Source organism: Mus caroli, unplaced genomic scaffold, assembly GCF_978045245.1.
Source record: "Mus caroli unplaced genomic scaffold, Mus_caroli_1 scaffold_5, whole genome shotgun sequence".
Taxonomy (NCBI): Eukaryota; Metazoa; Chordata; class Mammalia; order Rodentia; family Muridae; genus Mus; species Mus caroli.
Genome location: NW_028227260.1, coordinates 33,120,593 through 33,130,857, shown reverse-complemented (window position 1 = coordinate 33,130,857; position 10,265 = coordinate 33,120,593). Strand labels below are relative to the sequence as shown.

The 10,265-nt window shown below is 45.0% G+C and overlaps 3 pseudogenes; 2 read left to right on the top strand and 1 right to left on the bottom strand.

Moving 5' to 3' along the window:
• Positions 1 to 3,008: 3,008 nt before the first annotated feature.
• On the bottom strand, positions 3,009 to 4,052 carry LOC110286953 (translin-associated protein X-like; annotated as a pseudogene).
• Positions 4,053 to 4,829: 777 nt separating this feature from the next.
• On the top strand, positions 4,830 to 8,178 carry LOC110286394 (cell division cycle protein 20 homolog pseudogene; annotated as a pseudogene).
• Positions 8,179 to 8,426: 248 nt separating this feature from the next.
• Positions 8,427 to 9,513, top strand: LOC110286395 (large ribosomal subunit protein uL30 pseudogene; annotated as a pseudogene).
• Positions 9,514 to 10,265: the final 752 nt, after the last annotated feature.

The window sequence follows — 10,265 nt, the reverse complement described above, 5'->3', positions numbered from 1 at the left end:
AACTCTAAGCCATTTGTGGCCCTTGGGTGGAAAGGAACCACTGTACCATTTTTTGCTTGGCTTTTTTGTGTACATAGTGTATATAATGGACAATGGGGGTGGGGTGGGGGTCCTAATTTACAACATCTAGTCACTGTAGATGTTAAAGAGGTTGCCAGTGTATGACAAAGTAGAATTAGTAGAACAATATTTTTTTTTTACATTTCATGTTAAAGAATTTTTAATTACCCTTGTTACATACATGTGTGCCCTTTACTGGACTGCTGTGTACATAATGGACAACAGTCTTTACTTGAAACATCTGGTCTATCTAGACATTTAGAAGTGCCCAATGTATGTTAAATGTAGAGGTAGTGAAATATCACTTTGCAAACACTCACTTTGGGGAGTGGGGTGATGAGCCCGTCTGAGCAGTACTGTCTTTACTTGCTCCAGGGTTTGGAGGAGGTGCTGGGAGGCAGTGACAAGGGCCATGCAGTAGTTGTGTGTATATGGAACCTTTTCTGATGCCATTTCTATTTATTTGCATCTTGTTTTGCTGTGTGTTTAGTGTGTATAATGGAGAAATATGTCTAAATTTTCAGCATCTAGACTCTACATGTTAAAGAGGTTGCCAACGTATGACAAAGTAGTAAAATTAGCACATAAGGTACACCGTTAGAATTCATAGAGAATTTTGTTCTGTAAATGGCTCGGGGATAGAAATTTGCTCAGCTGTTTCTAACCATTACACATGCCTATATTTGTCTACTGGTTTGAAGGGAGAAGAAAGTGGGTTGAAGGCCAAATGGTTATATTTAGAAGATGATATCTTAGATAGTATCCATTGCTTTGCATACAGTTTTATGTACCAATGGCATGTGAGTCGTAGATAAGTTCTTACATGAAACATCTAGTCTTTCTAGATATTTGAAAGTGCTTGACACACTCTAAAGATGCAGAGGTAGTACAATAATATTTTGTGTATATAGTGTTCTAAACTGGAGAAATGCTGTGTGTAGAAATAGAATTGTTAGCCTACCTCTGAGAACAGTGTACGGGCTGTACTTGTTCAGTGGATCGAGGAGGTGGGAGGGAAGGAACTACAAAAAGATTCCATTAGTGTGCTAGACATTTCTAGCTTACCCAACACCCTGTGTGTTGTATGCATCTCATGTAACTTTGCTATACTGTATATATTGTACATACTGGACAAACGAGTCACAGGACACAAGGCGGGCTGAAGGGGAAGAAAGTTCAGAGACCAAAATGTTCTCACAAGACACTTTGAGATCTAACCGTCCTTACATGTGTGTTTCAACACTACTATGTATATAGGGGACAAATTCATGTCCTCATCTGAAACATCTTCTAGGTGTTTAGAAGTGCACAAAATATGTTAAAAATAGACATAGTAAATAATACATTTTGTAGATTCTCCTGTTTAAACTCACCATAAAATGCTGTCTTTTGGAACTAGAAAGAGAGAACCACATCTGAGCATTGCAGCCTTGCTTTGGAGGGTCTGGGAGGGAGGAAGAAGGAAAATGAACGAAGGGCCTAATGCTAATGCAATTTTGGTAATGCAAGATAAGTCATTTTTCCTCATATTTGCAATGTATAGAAGTGTCCAAATTGGCAGCACCTAGTCTTCCTAGACAGTAAAGAGGTGCCAGTGTGTGACAAAGTAGAGTTAGTGACAAGGCATGTTTGGAAGTTATGTTAAAATTTGTAGGGAAAAAAACCTCTTTTTTGTATTTTAATATTTTATTTAAAGTTTGCTATACATTTCTGTAAAACATTCTTCAATCCATTATTTTAACATTATAAATTCCACTTGAAGTAGCTGAAAAAAAAAAAAAAACAGACAGACAGAGCAGGTACCAGGACTGACTACAGCTCAGGAGTCTATCTTATTACAGGGAGGCAAAGCCTCATCATTACCAGGACAACAAATCTAACTTACCAGGCATGTACACACTCTATTTTACTTTTGGTGATAGTTTTTGGAAAATTACACTTTCAAAGAACCAGCCTTACAAATAGATATTCTTTCCAAAAATAAAGCCCAGTATCTAAGTTGTGAAAAGTCACAGAACTCATTGAAAGCATGTGGTGGTGTCAGCTGCAGGCCACGCTCAAGCCAGGCTCTCACCACAGATGACTCTGACTGACTGGGGAGATGGAACCCACGCCCCACGGTCCCTCCTATGTTGGCAATTGTCTTATTGCTGAACTATACACAATTCTTTTTCTTTGGCAACATCACTAGCTAACACCAAGGAGGAAGTGTAAAGGTTTGGGTTGTCAGCACTGTGAGCACTATGTCCTGAAAGTGCACCACACCTAACATATGACAAAGGGCCTGGCTGCTCACAACCTACACAAGTGTGGAGTCAGTTACTCAGGGAAGACCAGTGTCAGCTCCTTCCTTCCCACATCTGTGAGAAAGGAAAAGACGATCATCCAGATACTCATCAACTCTTCAGGAAAACTGCTTCGTATGAATTCAAAAGGACCTAAACTTGACCTAAACACCTAAACAGAATTTTAAGTGAATTCTCATTATACCACCACCAAAACTTGCACTTTAAAAAACATTGATAACTTACATATTTAAATTGCTGTTTCACGTGCTAAGCCCACTTTAAAGGCTTGTCATGATACTGCTGAGGGACGTAAGCAGGAAGCTCGCTCCAGAAGTGTCACCACACTTTTCCCTCACCCACTTAAGACACTTCCTTCCACCCAAAATGTCACTCCAAGTTCAAAGTGAACTAAAGTAGGTGTGGCAGAAAGTGCAATCGGAAGCATGTTCACACAATAGAGCTAGCACATATAAACACTGTATGCAAATGCGCATGAGTGTAAGAAACGTCTCTGTGGACAAACTTATATACAGCTGTTTACAACTTCAAACTAGTACAACTGGGAACGTCTACAGAAGCCCCAATAAACTCAGATGCACACTCAGAACAGTCTCACCAACTGGTCGCCCAGGAGCTCCTTAGAGAGCAGAGTGGGGCTGCTTAAGAAATGCTCTCTTCCTGATCAATCTTGTCTGTTTTAACTGAAAACATGTCTGCCAGCATGTGCTTAGGAATCTCGGAACCCCGGACTTTCAGGGCATAGCAAGCGTTCTCCACTTTGGCCAGGCTCTGTTTCAAGGTGTACAGCATAGTTGCCAGTGTTGCCAATGAACGAGAACCCATCGTAAACCTGGCGTAAAAACGGGCTCACTTCAAAGGGGGTGTGGATGTCCCCATTCCCCACACTGTTAATACACATCCGCATCTACTCTCCAGTTAAGTTGGCCACGCCCAGCAGGTAGTCAACAGGTGTGATCTTCAGTCTGCTTCTCTTGTCCATCAGTGGGAGGAGTCTTGCTCTCTTTCCCACTGCCTTCTGCTGTAAATGTCAATTGCTTGTTAATCTCTTCCATACTGATCAGTGAACGAGTTTTTTTTTTTAAAGATTTATTTATTTATTACATGTAAGTACACTGTAGCTGTCTTCAGACACTCCAGAAGAGGGCGCCAGATCTCGTTACGGATGGTTGTGAGCCACCATGTGGTTGCTGGGATTAGAACTCTGGACCTTCGGAAGAGCAGTCGGGTGCTCTTACCCACTGAGCCATCTCTCCAGCCCGTGAACGAGTTTTGATGAAGTGTTGAAAGGAGACAGCCTCCACATAATTCCTGCAGTCCTGTGGTGACGGCTCAATGGAACTGGTGCAAGTCTTCTCCCGAGAGCTCTTGGGCTACCTGCAGGATTTTCTGTCTGACACCATCCAGCTTACTTTCTGATTCAGTCAGTATCTCCTCCATATCAGGAGCACTTGTAATCCTATGGAGAAGAAAAATTGTCCTCTTACTTTCCACAGTAATATCCCGGCTTAGCTTCACGAGTCTCTCATATTTGTCGTGCCTCGCGTCCAGCTCCTGCTGAAATGATTTGAAGGCCTGCATCACCAGCGAAGACAAACTGGCATTCTTCCCCTCTCACCTTTGGTTATGTGGGAAGTTGTCATGCTTCCTCTTCCCGAACCCTCCTGGTCCTTCTTTGCCGTTCATGGCCGCAGAGCCTCGGCTTGCACGGCTTGCACGGCTTGCACGTGGGCCAGCTTAGCGAAAGGCCTTTTGCCAGACACCGCACGCCCCCGCTGAGCCCGCCTGAGCCCGTGGGTGACAGCGCAGACCACCCTGATCGCAGTAGGCCGCCGCCTGAAGCAGAGCCGAAAAAACTCTTCTTAAACCCACTTAGGAAATGAAATTGTTAATCTCCCCACAAAAACATGATAGATGCAAACACATGGCCACTGGGTGGAGAGAACTGGAAGAGGGGCTAGACCAGAACCTTGCTGTTTAGAAGGCAGTTTCTGACCACAGACTTTGTTAGGTGTGCAGTGTATTCACTGTGGTGTACACATGCTGGGGAAACCGAAGTGCTTACTGGGAACATCTGGTCTCTAGACTTTTAAGTGCATGATAGACCTGATGTGGTAATGCATGCCTTTAATTCTAGGCCGAGGCAGGTGAATCTCTGTTCTGGGTCAGCCAGGGCTATATAGACTTTGTCTCAAAACAGTAAGAAAGTTTGGACTGGCAGGGTGGCTCAGCATGTAAAGGTGCTTGCCACCAAGCTGGTGACCTGAGTTTGATTTCCAGGATCCACTTGATAGGAGAAAAGTGATTCACAGCTTGTCTTTTAGACTCCACACAAGTGCAGTGGCACACGTGTGCACATGTACATACAGTATTATATAAATGTAAAAAATGCACAGCATGGTAAAAATAGAGGGCTGACACCACTTTTTAGGATTACTCTGTTATGTCATAGGAATGGTCACAATGGTGAAATGGAGGTTAAACTTGGCTTATGAGCAGACACTGTTACTAGGTGGTGGAGGTGGGCTAGGGCAAAGCTAGAAAGAGGCACTGTAGCTGTTGGTTGGTTCAAGTTGTCTAGCCATTGGTTAGGTGTGCATTTCAGTTAATGTTGCCAGGCATTGGAGGTAAAGCCCAGTGCCTAAAGGATGTTAGAAGTAGCAAAAGAGTCGCTAAAGGCCAGGCTAATCTTTGGGGAGGTCTGTCTTCTGGGCATGACCTCTGTTAATCCTCTCACTAGCATCATCTACACTTAAGAGTTGTGCAGAAAAGAGGATGGATGAGGGAAAGACCGCTAGTGCCACTATGTCCAGAGGACAGCTGTACCCAGGGACCCTATGTGTGTGCATCTTGGTAAAATACTTGTGTTCATTTTGCACAGTTCATTCCTTGTCATCTGGACATTATGTCCTAAAGGAGAGCATGTGGTTAAAGGTAGAGCTATGGTAGAATTGACAAAAGGGTTCCTCTTGAACATGGACCTGCTAAGCCAAGTCTGTTCTGTGTGGAGAAATTCATGTTGCTAGGCTGACTGGAGAGGCAGAGAGGTTCACAGGCCAAGTTCTGCAGCTGTGTTGAGGCTGACGTCCTGAGAGTGGCCGCTGTACAGTGGCCGCTGTAGGTGCACCTCCCAGCTGCTCCATGGGAATACATTTCCTTCCTTCCTTCCTTCCTTCCTTCCTTCCTTCCTTCCTTCCTTCCTTCCTTCCTTCCTTCCTTCCTTCTTTCTTTCTTTCTTTCTTTCTTTCTTTCTTTCTTTCTTTCTTTCTTTCTTTTTTTCTTCCTTTCTTTTTTTTAAAGATCTCATTAAAGATGGTTGTGAGCCATCACGTGGTTGCTGGAATTTGAACTCACGACCTTAGACCTTCGGAAGAGCAGTCGGAGCTCTTAACCGCTGAGCAATCTCTCCAGCCCAGGGATTACATTTCTTGAGCGATCGGGAACTACCCTTCTTCTACAAATGAACTTAAGAATGCTATACTTAGTGTGGTCTGCTGCTTTGTGTTTCCTTGCACTGAATGATTGCAGAATTTTATATAACTTTGCCAGTACATTATGTGAAAGCGTACTAGCATTCCTAGCTGGAGAGAGAGAGAGAGAGAGAGAGAGAGAGAGAGAGAGAGAGAGAGAGAGAGAGAGAGAGAGAGAGTTTTAAAGTTTGTGTGTGGGTCAGCTGGTCCAGAAAAGAACACGTTAGGCAGTTCCACGGGACTCACTATGGGGCCAGTGGCTCAGTTCGTTCTGTTGTTCCTTTGTGTTTGAGAGCCATTTGCACTCACTGCTCATTGCACTCACGCGCTGATCCCCAAAGCGCCAGTTGCGGCTGAGCGCGAAACCGAACGAACGCAGAGTTTAATTGTAAGGTTGTCCGTCTATCTAGAGGCCTGCTCCCCCCCCCTTTTTTTTTGTCTTCTATGAAATTTCGGTTGCCAAGGAAGACGGGATTACAATTTTGTCTGACAGATTGAGATATCAAAATTCTCCCTCCTCTAGTGTGGGGTTTTTCGTTGGTGAATATTCATAATGTGGGGAAAGCGTGGCGTGGTACAGACCTAGAACGACACATCGAGCTGAGTTGCTTGTGACTGGGTGACTTTGTTCTTGCCTTGTTTGTTTTGTTTCCTGTAATGCACATATTAAAAAAATAAACGAAAGCTTCTTTTAAAATATGTTTTTAAGAAGTAATATGCACGTCTCTTGAAGCCCTCGTACAGTGAAAGCTTACTCAAATTCCTAGCTGCAAAGAGAAAAAAAATTGTAAAAGTTTGTGTGTGTCAGCTGGTCCAGAAAAGAACGTGTTAGGCACTCCCACCGGACGCACTACAGGGCCCGTAGCTCCATTCCTGTTTGAGAGCGATTTGCACTCACTGCTTCAACTGGAAGCGCCAATCCCCAATGCACCCTTTGCGTGCTGGCAGTGCGAAGCAAAGGAAGGGAAGGGCCCAGCCCCCTCGTCCACGTGGGCCTCCAACAGATCACACAGCGCCCTAGGATCAAATCTAATTTCTAGGTTCAGACCACCCCTAGCTTGGAGGTGATCACTATATCCCCCAACGCAGTGCTACCCAAATGGAGGTGGCGGGGAGAGACCGGGGGTGGGGGGGGGGGAGGGAGGGAGACGCCCACCAAGAAAGAGCTTCAGAAAGCCTGGGCTCTGAACCTTTTTGGTGTGGAGGAAGCCAAGATCCTCAGGCTCAGTGGAAAACCTCAGAGTGCCCCAGAAGGTTGCCTACCAGAACAGACTGAAAAGACTCTACAGTCAGAAAGCCATGCCTGGCTTCAGCTGGAAGGCTTGCAGATACATTCCTTTCCTGCTAGACAGGAGTCTTGATGCCCCTGAAATCCGGAATGACTACTACCTGAATCTTGTGGATTGGAGCTCCGGAAATGTTTTGGCTGTGGCACTGGACAGCAGTGTGTACTTATGGAATACTGGTTCCGGTGACATCTTGCTCTTGGCTGCGAATGGAGCAGCCTGGGGACTACATATCCTCGGTGGCCTGGATCAAAGAGGGCAACTACCTAGCTGTGGGCACCAGCAATGCTGGGATGCAGCTATGGAATGTGCAGCAGCAGAAACGACTTCGAAACATGACCAGTCACTCCGCTCCCTCAGTTGGAACAGCTATATTCTGTCCAGTGGTTCCCGGTCTGGCCACATCCACCACCCTGATGTTCCGGTAGCAGAACACCACATGGCCACACTGAGTGTCCAGTGGCCAAAGCCAGGAAGTATGTGGGCTGCGCTGGGCCCCAGATGGATGACATCTGGCAAGTGGTGGCAATGAAAACATTGTCGATGTGTGGCCTAGTGGTCCTGGAGAAAGTGGCTGGGGTCCCCTACACTCAACATCAAGGTGTCCTCAAGGCTGTTGCATGGTGTTCCTGGCAGTCCAATATTCTGGCAACACTGGTAACTGGAGTTACCAGTGACCGACACATTCGCATTTGGAACGTCTGCTCTGGGGCCTAAGTGCTGTGAATGTACAGTCCCAGGTGTGCTCCATCCTGTGGTCCCCCCACTATAAAGAGCATATCTCAGGTCATGGCTCTACCCAGGATCAGCTGGTTATTTGGAAGTACCCAACCAAGGCCAAGTTGGCTGAGGTCAAAGGTCACACAGCCTGGGTCCTGAGTCTTATGATGAGTTCGGATGGGGCCACAGCAGCGGCAGCAGCGGCTGATGAGACTATGGTTGTGGCTCTGCTTTGAGTTGGACCCTGCCCTTTCTCAGGAGCGGGGTGGGAAGGGGCCTGGGGAGGGGGAAGCCAGTGTAGCTAAAAGTAGCCTTATCCACCAAGGCATCCATTGAAAACAAACCTTTCCTTCTTGATTTTTGTTTACTTTTTAAAAAAAAATAAAGTTCATATCTTCTTTTTAAAAAGTTTGTATGGGTCAGACTAGGTATGAGAGTCAGCTATGGGAATTCAATTCATTAATTATTTGTTTTTATTTGCATAGATGTTTTGCATGCATAAATATCTGTGCACTATGTATATACTTGGTGTCTGCAGAAGTCAGATCGCCTGGAACTGGAGTTACAGACAATTGTGAGCTGCCATGTGGGTCCTGGGAATTGAACCCATAGGAACTAGGATTCTGTTCAAGTTGCTTAATGTAAAAAAACATACATGGTGAAATTGTCCGCTTTTTAGCTGGGAAATCTATGACAACTGGCTCTTCTGCCTGTAAAGAAAGGAAGCAATATCTTTTAATGGTTCTTTAATAATATTTCTTCCTTCCTTCCTTCCTTCCTTCCTTCCTTCCTTCCTTCCTTCCTTCCTTCCTTCCTTCCTCCCTTTCTCTGTCTCTGTCTCTCTCTCTCTGTCTCTCTCTCTCTGTCTCTCTGTCTCTCTCTGCCTCTCTGTGTGTCTTTCTTTTAAAGACAGGCGTTTACAAGCAGGTCACCTCTCTTTTTAGGGCTGTAACCAGGAAGGCTGTTCCAGAGAAGAAAAAAGGCTTCCTGCTGTGCCAGAAACCCTTAAGGAATTTTACAGGGTTGAAAGTGAAGCACCTGCGGAAGAAGTTTGCCCTGAAGATATTGATAAGGCAAGGAGGAAGCTCATCTAGGAGAAGACAAAAGCACTATCACAAGGAGTGCAGGCAGGTGTACTGAACTGAGATATGGATGGCCAGGATGGCCTGGAAAGCTGCAAACTTTTAAGTACCCCCAGAAGCAAAATTGTTTGTCATCAGAATCTGAGGTCTCAGTGGACTGCCCAGTACTGCAACTTCTTAGTCTTCAACCGATTTTCAAGGGCACCTTTGTTTTAAGCTCAACAAGGCATCAGTTAACATGCTGAGGATTGTGGAACCATACATTTCATGGGGCTACCCCAACCTGAAGTCAGTAAATGAGCTCATCTACAAGTGAGGCTATGGCCAAATTAATAAGAAGAGGATTGCCTTGACAGACAATTCTTTGATTACTGGATTTCTTAGTAAATTTGGCATCATCTGCATGGAGGATCTAGGTCATGAAATCTATACAGTTGGGAAACGCTTCAAGGAAGTGCATAACTTCCTGTGGCCCTTCAAATTATCTTTCCCACGAGGTGAAATGAAGAAGACAACCCAGTTTGTGGAAGGTGGAGATGCTGGCAACAGGGAAGATCAAATAAACAGGCTTAACAGACAGAAGAACTAAGGTGTCAGCCATGGTATTTTTGTAATTTGGTCAGTTAATAGACAGTCAGGGCTTGGCAAATCAGGAAAAAAAAGGCAGGGTCAGTATGGTCGTTATTATTATTAATAATAATTTTATTTATGTGTGATGGGAGTTGAAAGCTGGTGTGCATGTGCCACAGTGAATGTGTAGATGTCAGAGGACAAGTCTGGGGGTGTCAGAGTCATTTCTTTCCTTCCACTGTGAGTTCCAGGGATGGCCAGCCTCTCAGGTGGCCAGCCTTGCAAGGCAAGGACTTTTACGCCCGAGGTATTTCCTTTTTCCAGGTTTGATGGAAGGGTATAAGGATCAGAATGGCTCCAATCACCACCTCCTCCATGAAATAGAAAGCATTTTACAAAACTGGGGCCTTGGTCAGGCGACTAGCTTCTATCTTCCCTTAGAGCGGTGAGTAACCTGGAGTGTTTCTCTTGAGTCCAGAACTTGGCATGGGTTCCTTTAACCACCATGCTTAGAAATGATTATTTCTTTTCCAGAAATACTCCCCAAACCATCTGGCACATACATGTGTTCTCACCTAGACAAAATAGTAATGTGAATGGAGAGGGTGGGAGGTAGAGTTACAGCGTGTTACTCCATGTATATTTTATTAATCATTCCATTTGTTTACATCCCAAATGATATCCTACTTTCTGGTTACTCCTCCATAAGCCTCCCATCCCACAACCTTCCTCTCCTCCCTGCCCTTTGCCTCTGTGAGTGTGCTCCCCTAC